General features: G+C 40.9%; 1 protein-coding gene across 5 annotated transcripts in view; it reads left to right on the forward strand.

The window, feature by feature from the left end:
- C1_1H1orf21 (chromosome 1_1 C1orf21 homolog) overlaps positions 1-12,830 on the forward strand; it is a 404,852-nt gene that overhangs the window by 136,432 nt on the left and 255,590 nt on the right. The window lies entirely within an intron of this gene.

Raw genomic sequence — 12,830 nt, forward strand, 5'->3', positions numbered from 1 at the left:
GACTTCATAAGTAAGGCTCAATCATAAGGGCCTCTTTAGCAAGCAGTTCGCTAAAGTCGTGGTGAAATAAGGATGCCTACCTGCTCCCATCTTAGATCCCTTTATTCAGAAATGATCTGTACAGAGAAGTTGTGAAAGCATCTCAAGATATTCCAGCATTTGAGGGTTTCCTGGTACTGACCCTTCTATGCGTTCATCCACATGCTGCCATCCTAATTGCTAGGACTCCTGAAGGCTTGCAGGCCTAGCTGATGGCCATGGCAAACTGCTGGCAAGAAAATGGCCTGAAATCTAACGCACAGAAACAAAAACCATGGTCTTTAGGAAAATTGTTACAAATGTTTGTTGGCATCAATAGTCTGGAACTCGAAGAAGTGAACTCATTCACTTACTCCAGTGCTCACTGTTACAAATAAGCTCCATGTGGCATTTGTACATCACCATGGCAATTTAGAAAACCGAAGCAGCCTTAAATGCAATCCTCCGGGTGGCCCCTCTTCATGCCGTCACTTTTCAGTGAACGACGACAAAGTGATCAAGCTGGTGCCCAAATCGCCTATTGCACTGAGGTTTGGGGGCCTGGATAACAAAAAATTCTAAAATAGGATGCCATGAAAGAAAATTCTGGCAAGCCTTACAGTGCAGCCTTTAGAGGCAGACGTCAACTATGTGTCGACACTGAACAGCCCCTAATGAAGTTTGGCTTGAATAGACTGATATTTACCAGAACACACTTGATTGATAAAGCATGTAGAGAACATTTCAACCCCTGCCAAATGTCTGCATTCACCATTAGCTGGGAAAAAGCCAATCAGGCCCTAGATTTAGCCACTACCAATTCAGGTTTCAAGCGCCCCCTCATGCAGATAAATACATCTGACCATAAACAAACTATTCAATACATAAAGAACCAGCAACAAAGAGTTCATCTGTGGGAACTTTCGCCCAGCCTGTCATGCAGGGCTATTCGACTGCACACCCCAAGTACATTCATACCCGGGACAACAAATATTTTTAAGAAAAGTGGACTCTTAACCTTACCCAGAAGTGGAATCCTCCCCCTGAATTCATCTCTGAAAAAGCGCCATCAATCGAGAACACCAAACTGCATCTGCAGCGAACAGTAGGACCTCACCCACTTCCTCCTAAGGCACCCATTACGTGACAAGATCATATGATACTATATGTATTTTTATGGTGGTTCTAATATTCCCAATAAAGATCAAATAATGACAAGATCATAGGCTACACCATCAGATGCATCTTCAAAAAGAAACCCCTAGAAGATGAGGACAAATGTGTATTTTCATTTTTTCCCCCATACCTTCTGACTATGTAAATTAAGTCCATTCTAATACATTGTATGCACATCTATCTCATGACTTTTCATGTTAGATATCCTGAAAACGTGACCCGCTTCCAGCCATTAGGAACTGGAGATGTGTGCACCAGTTCATTAAACCTACACACCACCTTGTTTATCTCCGTTCTTCGAGGGTGGTATCAATGCAGGCTTTTCTAGATGTTTTATTGTCTATAAAAGGCGCGCATACCCGTATGTATATCTAGTTTTTTAATCTGGCCTCGAATATCTGGCTTTGGGCAGATTTCAGGCACCCCTATTTAAAAACATAAAGAACATGAAGTAGGGAGATAAAGCGATTTGCCCAGGATTACACTACACATCTTTGGTATAATGGAGAAGCTGGCTTTAGAATTATGATCTGTAGGTTCCACAGTCAGCAATTTAGCAAGCCGAGTAAACTCTCGTCTGGTGTTATCTGCTCGAGTGGGAAGGACCTTGTTTTGCTTTTTACTGGTGTTTTGGGTTGTTAATCTAAGGGCCATACAGTTTTTTAGCAATGGTGAATTGGACAGCAGAGGGCTCAATCGAATTAGCCCAGTAATCTTTGTTGACAGTGAAATATGCAGTAACTGTATTGCAGCACATTTCCCCACTGTTCTACACTTAAAAAAAAAAGTGTGCTGAACGTACAAACCCCATTACCTTTACTATTAACAAAATGGTGACTGTAATTGAGCAAATAAAAATGTGAGGACAACTGGGGTAATGCTGTCTTCAGAAGTTATCCACATTTTTTTCTTTGCTGGAAACTTAAAAAGGTAAATTAATGTATGCAGGTGGTGGGCACTGGCCCTCTTTTTAGGGACCAGGACTTACTTTTCATCATCAGGCTTGGACCGAGAGTAAGAAGGAGAAATAGGTAACTAACGACAAAGGAAGAAAGTGGGGAGCTAAAGGCTCCATTCTGGTTTAGAACTTCCTAGGAGTGGCTTCCCTTTTGGATAATAGTGCTTTAGTAAATGTGACCCTTGCAATGGGGTTTAAATTTACAAAACTGTTAGTGTATTTTCATGGGATTGTTTAATAAGTGGCAATTTAAAAGAAAAATACCTGTTGGATATTTTATATAAGGCTGCACCACGTTTTTCCAATATAAATGCATTGTAGTCAATGTATGGTTTTGAAGGTCTCTGTAAAGACCATGAGGAAAAAGTGATAACAGATTTTTGTCGCAAAAGAAATTGTTTGTTGGTGGTATGATACTCATTTTAAGAATTCTGGTGAGTTCTAAAGTGGTTTTACCTTGTAAATATTGCCGATGCTTTGCTAGGGTGTGAGAACGTTCTCTCTTGATTTTCTCAATGCAAATTATGTAAGTACTTGAGAAGCCAAAATGAGAACATATTTTCTGAAAATCCACTTACCCATGTAAGAAAAAAAAGAGGCATGTTGATTAAAATGTGTATGTTGAGCACCAGCAACAGGCTAGTGGATTTCCTCATGGTTCTATTTGCAGCTTCAACACAAAATTCCATTGAACTAGAACGCTAACATTCTATATTCAAGACACAAGTGAGAGACTCCAGAATGCCACTTTGCTGGATGGAGGAAGAGCTGTTGAAATTAAAGCCTTGCTTAAATAAATGCACATTTGAGGTGTTAATGCAAATCTGAAACCAGCTGGTACAAAAACGTGAGAATAAGGATGAAAAAAATAATAATTTGACATATTATATTTGTACAGGAGATAAAATTAGAAAATGAGTGAGAGCGATACGTACCTAAGTGCAGCATCTGCTTCCCATTTCTGTTTACTCAAGCAACCGATCTTCTCTTGCTTAATAATGCCTTCATTTTGAGAGCATGACACTTTGGTAGACATACATTTTTTAATCTTCAATTTAAAAATATGGGAATAGATGTTTTCAAGAAATGCGGAATACATTTACATTCAGATCTCCTATTTGAAACAAAAAGCACTATTCTCCAATGCGTAGGGAGATACTCTGAATGATTTGCTGTTTGGATGTTTACCTCTTAGGTGTTTTCTTTTTTTCTGTCTGCTTTATTTGCTTTAGGCTTTCCGGATTTAATGTGCCCCTCCTGCGGCCTAAACCGTGTTTACTATATTTTTCCATGAACTCTTTATGTAAACAGGTCTATGCCTTTCCACTCTGTGCCACTCTACTCTATGCCAATGCACTCTACACCACTCCATTCTAGGCCACACCAGTCTACTCTGCACAACTCCACTCTACGACACTGTTCTCTATGCCACTCTGCAACACTACACTCTATGCCAATGCACTTTTACTCTGTAACTCAACGCCCCTGTACTCTATGCCAATCCACTGTATACCACTCTAAACTACTCTGCACCACTGCACTCTATGCCAATTCACTCTACAAAAATCTACTTTCCGCCACTGCACTCTACACCACTTTACTCCACTCTGTACCACTCCACACCATGCCACTCTCCTCTTAACCACAGCACTCTACGCCAATACATTCTACACAACTGCACTCTGTCACTGCACTCTACTCTGCATCACTCAATTCTACACCACTGCACTTTGACATCCGACTCTGCAACATTGAACTTTTCCCCACTAAACTCTATGCCACTCTACTCTGCACTACTCCACGCCATGCTACTTCACACCATGCTACTCCACGCCACTGCACTCTATCCTGACCACTCTATGCTACTCTACTCAGCATCACTATGCTACTGTGCTCTATGCCACTCAACCGTACTCTGCGCCACTCAAACGTACTCTGCGCCACGGCCCGCTGCATCCCTCAACTCTATGCCACTTCACGCCACTCTATTCTGTGCCACTCTATCCTGCTCCACTCTACTCTGCACCACATTACTCTATGCCAATGTTATCTACCTATGCAGCTTTGTATTGTGTTGACTTCAATGCCACTGCACTCACTGCCACTATACTCTGCAACACTTTATGCCAATACACTCTACACCAGCCCTCTCTACTCTATGCCACTCCAGTATGTGACTCCACACTGTGCCGCTCCAAAACACAACACTCTGCCACTCCACTCTATGCTATTCCACTATAAAACACCCCATGCAACTGTCATCTATGTCACTAACTTTTAGCCAAGCCGTACAGCAGCCATGTTGGTGTACAACATGGCTAAAACTCATTGGCAAAGCCATAAGCCTTGCATAGGAGAGAAATATTGACTTTGCCAATGCTTTGTGTTTTTACTGTTACCCATTACCTCTTCTCAGTAGTTGCATCCCTGCATGAATGTGCACTGTCTTCAAAATATTTTTTATTCTGTATTAAATATAATGAAATGAGAAAACATTTAAAAATGTGTACTTTATCTGTAAAACATGTTCGCTGTATATCTTATAAATGGCTGTTATTTTAAAATGCAGTAGAAACGGTCATGGACTTATACCATTTTCAGACTTGGAACAATTCAAATATGTATTACAAACAAATGGAAAGGCATGTTTTGGGTTCTCCTGTATTGAGGAATTTGTAGCAACAAAGCCAAGGAGGATTTTCATGTACATGTAGGCCTTCTGCATGGGGAAATAGATGAACCTGTCTTCTCCAGCAGTCTGTCTCCCAGCGAGGGTACATTCAGTAAGGTAGCTGAAAATGCTGGTTCTGGGGGTAGGTGCACATCCTTTAGTAGTGATTTGAAACAGAAAAGTATTGTTAGTTTGATTTTAAATTGAGTTGTTTTGCTCTTATTTATGTGTATTCCTTTAACCTAATGGTCGACAATGTACATGGTCTAGCGCTTCTGATATTTACCATACATTCTTTCATCAATATTTTTAGTTTTTTTCTCCATAAAATATACTGTGGTTAATTAGGCCAAGAGATTCGCTTACTAGAATTAACCTGTTTACCACGGCGGACATTCGGCTGCGTTGCTGGCGTTCTACACAGTGGGTGGGGCTGCGTCGGCCAACGTTTATGCGCAGCACCCGCAAGGTAGTGCTCGACGCGAGCATGGAACGGATTAAAGACCAGCCAATAAATATAGAGATCTTGATGTTGACTCGGGAAGCAAATGTGCCTCGAGAGGCTAAACCTTTTCGATCATGATTAGGCGTGTTATTTTTTTTGTCACACTTGCGTAATTCGCATAATTCCATTATATGCAAATAACCCCAAATGTTGGTCACTATGACGCTGTGAAATTTTGCATAGTTTTTTGCAGTGTGTAGGACAGAGATGGCGAAGTAGGCCTATACTAGATTGTTACCTGTTATGTATTTGTATATTACATGTTTATATGGGGGAAGTTAGATTGAAAAGGTTTTTTTTTTCAAACGGAGAAATGTTTAGTGAAAACAGGAAGTGAAATGCTAGATAATGCTTCTCATTGTCTGTCGTAAGAAAAGAACATTCATTATTCTGTTTACAATGTTGAAGCTTTGCTTTAAGGCATTCTGTCTGCAGAAAGATACCTTTGGCTTTTCTCTGTAATGTGCAGCTAACAGTGGGCAACGACTGGTACTAAAACGTTTAATTTCGGTATTCTTTTTATAAATAAAATGTTTCCTAAAAGATGCTCAATGCCAAACATCTAGTGGTTTAAGGCTATCAGTACGATGAAATTTCTGCAAAATGTGGAAACAATTTCACGAGTCATTATGAAAAATTTATTTTTGTAGGGGAACATGCATTACGACGCAGTGTTTACACCGCACTACCATTACACCGCTGGTTTTACAACGAAAGTCATTACCACGACTTGCGCTGGAGGGCCCTCTAGGCTAAGGAATAGTAGATTTACTATTTCAACACCTTCCCTACTGTACGTAGGCTGGTGTTGGAATAGTAAATTTTACTATTCCTAAGTCCAGCACCCTACAGCGCAAGTCGTGGTAACGACTTGCGTTGTAAAACCAGCGTTGTAATGGTAGTGCGGTGTAAACACCGCATTGTATTGACATACAACCATTTTTATAGCACTGTGTGTTGTGCAATAAATCAGCAAAACAGGTATTACATAACAGTACAGTGTTTGCAACTCAGTAGGTATGGCGCAGCCCAGGCTTTCCAAGCACATGGATTGTTTAAAATGTGCTAATGGCGTTGGCAACGTTTGACAATGTGTGCATACTTATTTTCTGAAATGTTTCTATTTAGTGGACTTGCTTGTTGTTTAGTAAGGTCCCTTAATAAACCTCAAAATATATTTCTAAACACACACAGACACTCAGATCATAATTGTTAGAAATAGTATCACTCATTACTATTACAACTAGTATACTAATCAAAACATTGTAGTAGGTTAGTGTATGTTTAACATTCAAACTCCTAGAAAACACTTACACTCACTTGAGGATGTCATCAGAGTTGTCATTTGAGATGTCATGAGTGATGTCACTGACCATGTAACGAGTGATGTAATATTTGAGGTCATAAGCAGTGCATTGCGGGGGCATAAGTTATAGTTAGCTCAGGTAACTATAACTGCTGAATTTCAATAGTTTTCTACGGGTGAAATCTGAGCCTAACTAGAACATCCCTATAACAATTAGCTTTGGCATGATTCATAAAATCCCTGCAGAATACTTCTCCGCGGGGTAAAATCCCCTTAGAATGCACCATCATTTTCTAAAATTAGTATGGTACCATCTGCAAATGATTTATACTGTAACTAAAATCTGGTATCACCCTTTATATGTTATCCTTTTTGTGCCCCCAAAACCTTCCATTGACTACAATGCATTTTAATGGGGTAGTATCATTTGTATTGGTCCCAAGATGGCTGCCAACACTTCCTGGTTGAAGTGTTGACAGCCAATCAGATCCCACCATGAGATCTGTGCTTAGGCTCAGCCCAGATATACAAATGTGGTTTACCTTTATTATCTCCAAAACTACTGAATAGATTTACACCAAATAACATAAACTTGTGATCTCTGGAATAAAATGCACTTTTCTGCCAAATTTGGTTTCATTCCATCCAGCGTTTCGGGCTGCAGGCATGTCTTAAAACTCTGAGAATTAACATGGGAAAACTCTGAGAATTAACATGGGAAACATCCTGTTTTTTTTACCCTGCCCCCTTTTTCTTGGCACCAGCTTGTCAGATAACCCCGAAACCATCCATGCAAAACTAGAATCACTAGAGCACCTTTTTTGGTAAATTTCGTGAAGCTTCGTCAAACTGTGCCAAAGATATAGGCTAGTCAGAAAATGCTTTTTGTGGAAACATTTTCCTATCTATAACTACTACATATTGGCAACCGCCAGTAGGATATAGATGTACATATATATATGTGTGTGTGTATGTATATGTATATGTATGTGTGTGTGTGTATGTGTGTATATATATATATATATATATATATATATATATATATATATATATATACACATACACATATATGTGTGTATATGTGAACAAGGCCGCAGGGACGGCCGAAACGCGTCGTGACAAGCTGTTTATTTGGGAATAAATTAATACTGCAACATAAGTTGGTCCATGCCTCGTATTTCTATCTAAGGGGTGGAGTGCTGCTGCTGCGAGGTTTTGCATATATATATATATATATATATATATATCGGGAAAGTTACAGCCTTTAGCCAATCCTCCGCAATGCGACACCGGTGCCAGCAGCGGTGGCAGCAGCCGCTATATGAAGACGTGGTAAATCTCTCTGGGCAATCCCAAAAGAAATAAGCGGCACACCAAAAGACAGCACAAAAGGTTTATTGTGCCCACAAATGGTGCGTTTGGGCTAAGCCTTTCTCAAGTATGTGACCTGTGCGCAATCTCCCATAGAAATACGGGAGCACTGTTCAAGGAAAATCAAAACATACTGCGAATACAATCATATTGTTATGTATGCTATAAAGTTTCAAATAAACAAATGAATATCTTAATCATTGCAACCTTCAAATAAATACATTGTGGATATTTTAGAATAACGTGTCAAAATATGTACATATATTTGTGTCTGATGCGATTTCTATGGGAGATTGCGCACAGGTCACATACTTGAGAACGGCTTCGCCGAAACAGGTCGTTTGTGGGCACAATAAACCTTTTGTGTGCCGCTTATTTCTTTTGGGATTGCCCGGAGATAGATATTGAGAGAAATATATATATATTTTTTTTTTTATCGACCGCATAGAGTTGATACGTGCTGCTATATATATATATTATTTATAAAGACATTCCCCATTTTGACAGTGGTGCACCCGCAAGCCACTCGCCCGGGCACTGCTCTTTACCTCCCATGTTAATGAATGATGTGCAGATTTCATGATTGATGTGAAAGATGATATGGTGATGTCGTTTGTTGCTAGCCACATCCTTAGAGATATCATGGTTTGTAATCTCTACTATTACCAGCAACTTTACTGCTCCCAAAATGCAATGTAGCATGGGAACAAATAATTTTATTGAGTCATCATTGCTGTATTTATTCATGATAAAAGCTGGGAGTACATTTGAGGTTTTTGTTTATATTTTGTATCAGGACCGCTTTCTGCTGTTCATACTAGTGCCTTTTTAGTTGTCCCTTCCGAATGGTGTTCCCCTTGGTTGTTCTTGACTATAAACCGTTGACTGTGCAGATTGGTGCCTGTCGTGACAGGCGAGAGCAGTGGCAACCACACACACTGCAGTTACTGTCATCATCAGTGCGTCTTACATTCATCCACGCATTCATCCAGACTTGAGTCTCACTCATGGCTCAGGGTGGACTCAGCCTCCACTTGTCATGAATGGATGGAGACTTGGAACAGTTAAAGACAGGAAGGGGGTGTGGGCCTCAAAGCAGACGGCAGGGATTCATAGGTGGAAGGCAAAATATGAATGGGTAAGGCCCCCTGGACTGTTCCTCAGCCCTCCCATCAACACCAGGGAGGAATTCACTGTCAATAGATTCTGCCTATTAGGTGAATCCACAAACAAATCAAGAAGCCGACGTACATTTGTTTTCCAAAATAGTCATTTAAAAACCTAATCCATGCCCCTTTGTGACATAGCGCGGGGATCTCATCGTCATATGAAACATTAGGGTACAATCTTTGTGCTCCCTTAAAAGATGCATTTTATTCCAGAATAAAGACAAGAGCCACGGATATGCAGATTCTCACAGAGGACCTCACCATTTAATTTGTAGCATGAGTCAACAGATGTTGAGTAATCCCATAATGTAAGGGCTGCTTCTCTACACATAAAACTTTCTCGGCCAAAGATATCTTGGACATTTAAATATCACAGATTTGTTGACCATATTTAACGCTCGTCAATGAGATGTTGATCTGCTTCAGGGAAAATGTGGTGATCCAACAATATCCTTCAATAGGAGAAAGAATTCAGCTGTTATTTTTGCACTTCACATAAATGCTTTGTGTCATGTACATAACTGTTCGCAGACCGTGGAAATGAGGCGCAGTGAAATTAGGTGACTTGCCCGGAATCAAAGTGTGGTCAAGTGGAGAAGCCGGAACCAGTGCCAAGTTCTCCAATCTCCAAATGCAACAAGCATACGCAAAGTCAAAAGGCATTAGCTGACCTTTTGGCTTTGCCAGTGTTGTTCAGCATCGACAAAAATAAAAATAAATTAACATAGCCAGCCCCAGAGTGATCACATATGCATGCACATGCATCACCTCGCACATGCATCATGATGCTGTTGCAAACATTGTTTAATTTACCATTCCAAGATGGTGGACGCCTATCTTGGAGCAGTGCGTGTATTGGCAAATCGATTAGGTGGGGCTTTAATGTGCTAACGCATGTAAACACCAGCTTTCACAAAAGCTGTTTGCATGTGTTACATGCACAATGCTGTTATTCACTTCAAAGTTTGCCCCACTGGCTTTTCAGATATCGGGGAAAATATAGCCAAATTGATTGTTTTATGTATAGAATGCAATATAGTGGATACAAATTTAATGTGGCTAACAGTGTGATGATTGATTTTACTGTTAAGTTGCAAAATAGTCCCTTGTGCATTCCAATCAAAGCACTTCCTAGAAGGTGGCATTATACACAAAATAGCCACAAGCTGGAGATAGGCGAGTAATACTCTTTGCGGGCTAAAGCCCTTCTTTGACGTATTACCAATTCTTAAAATTACACAATCAGACAGCTATCAAAGGAGACCTAATTATTATTATTATTATTTTTTAAGTGGCTCGAGCAAAGGTGCATTTCCAAGAAAGCAAACTACAGGTGTCCTGTCCTATGGAAAAAAAGTTTAATATATGAACATTTAGGAATAAATGGCTAAGGGGGAGCAACAGAGGAGCAGGTCTGGGTGCTGCGTAGCAACAGTGAGCAGTCAAAGACTTGGGAGCAACAGAGGAGCTGGTAGTGTGGGGGAATGAAAAAAAGGGAAAAATTATCAGGACAGGGAGAGTCGAAGCAATGGACGAGTTTGGGAGAAAGCAGTACAGAGCACGTGGGTGCCGGTGGAACGTAGCACACGAAAGAGAGAGTAAGAAAACATGCACCATCATGGAGTGCTGAAAGCAAAAGAAAATCTGTTTAGCAAAGCTAAGAGGTGCAGTGTTTGTTACCTATCTTTCGACTTTGTCAATGCTTGTTTTCTTTTGTAGTGTTTTTTGTTAAAGTTTGCCGTGAGAGCTGCCAAGTTCTTAACATTATTTAAGAAATACATTGGCTAAAAGCCAAGCAACTTTGTGTTCTCAAAAAGCACAGGTTGCATTAGTTATCCCTGCCTGCAAAGCAAACTACTTTGTTTGTAGATTTGCTTCTGGTGAAAGAGCAGATTGTTGTCACTCAGTGAAGTCCACCATTGGCTGAAGGGTGCTGACCCATTGACCCATACTGTGTGCTCTAGTGGGAGGAGGAAAAATGTGAATGACAAAGCGATAGACCAGTGGGTGAATAGGGCTGGTTGAATGCCCTTATAAGTTCCCTAAAATTAAGCAGTACAAGGATACAAGTCATCCAATCAAAAGGAACGATAGAGAAGGCAATCTCCTGAGGCAATACAGACCTAAGACAAACTAGAAAAGCCTACAAAAATGGCAGGAACGCCAGCAAAGTGTTAACAACGGACAGACCCACTACCCCCTGTAACCACAGTTTTTTTTTTTTTTTTAATAATGGGGCTTTCGACAACCGAGGGCTGAAGTTGTCTTAGGCCACACCTAAAAACATAACCCCTGCACGGCACTGCTGACCGTAATAATCGAGCAGATTTTTTTTTTTTACTCATCTGCTGCGTGTTGGTAACCGCCAAAATACGCACAGTCCATCTTTTAACCAAATGGTATCTTTCAGAATTTGTCTCGAATGTCCAGTGACCATTACTGATAAGAAGTCTCCTAGTGGTTAAGTGTTGAGTGTGGAGTGACAAAGTCCTATCTTCTTGTTCATGCAGCTTCTCTTAAACGCAACGAGTGATCCTGGGCTAACACGTTTATTATATTCACTGTGTCAAAATGAGAAGTGCCTATGACGTCTGATCGCCCATGCTCAGCATAACAAATCTAGGCATGTGTATAGGAAGTGACATCAACGCACGCGGTGAAATAAATACTCGGGGAGGATGGCATTCTCCAGGAATAGCTCCGGAGCTGGCCACCCGAGGCACTTTGCATCTCCAAGCGCAGATGTCGAGCGAATGCTCCCGGATGACACGTGCCATGTGTCGGAAGTGTTGGCGGGGAGCGCGTGCCGCCTCGCAGTTGTAGAGGAGGGCGCTGCTTGCTTCACCTTTAAGTCACGTACCAGCTGGTGCAGTGTGCCACTTGACCCTACAGTGCCAGGGCAGCACACGCCTGTCTGTGCGCGAGCTGCCTCGGAGTGTCTTGATACAGGACGTGATTTGTGTCTACTCCGCACTACGCATCAACTACATGTCAAAATGTGGGAACCGCACAACGCCGGTCAGCGTGCCCTCATGTGGCAGGTGTCACCGTCTTTGGACTCCCAGTTCCCACCCTTATAAACAAAATATTTCCATAGACTTCGGTGAGGTCACCCTCTCCCTCAAAGCTATTTTATTATCCGTTCATTTTGAAGGGGGCACCTTCGTAGGCAATCTAATTTACCCTTAATTGATAGTCGTCATATGACCGGAATCCAACAAAGAGTTCTAGAATAAAATCAGAATTGCGTGTCTTTATTAAACTTGAATTGAAGGGTATGAAGTTTTGATATAAACCGTTTTGTGACTAAAACCATGGGATTCGCCCTCGTCGATGGGGTAGACTGGCGGGGGTGCGTGCGTTAGTCTCACATTCTCTACCGTCTCGCAGTTTGTACAGCTTGGTTGTGATTTTAGAGTGTATCTGTTTAGATCTCTTCCTTGAGTGACTTTCAACTTGTACATGTGCAATTGTTTCTGTTTGTATCTCTAATGTAACTCGTGTAATCCTAAATCCTTATGTAACGCAACTGGTTCTTTTGTAAAGCGCTTTGACACCTTCTGGTAATGTTCACGCTAAATAAAAACGCATTAAATAAATAAATGAATGAATAAACGAGTGAACTGGGCACAGTGGGATGACATCCGTGCATGGAG

The sequence above is a fragment of the Lissotriton vulgaris genome, chromosome 1_1 (assembly GCF_964263255.1).
Source record: "Lissotriton vulgaris chromosome 1_1, aLisVul1.2, whole genome shotgun sequence".
Classification (NCBI taxonomy): Eukaryota; Metazoa; Chordata; class Amphibia; order Caudata; family Salamandridae; genus Lissotriton; species Lissotriton vulgaris.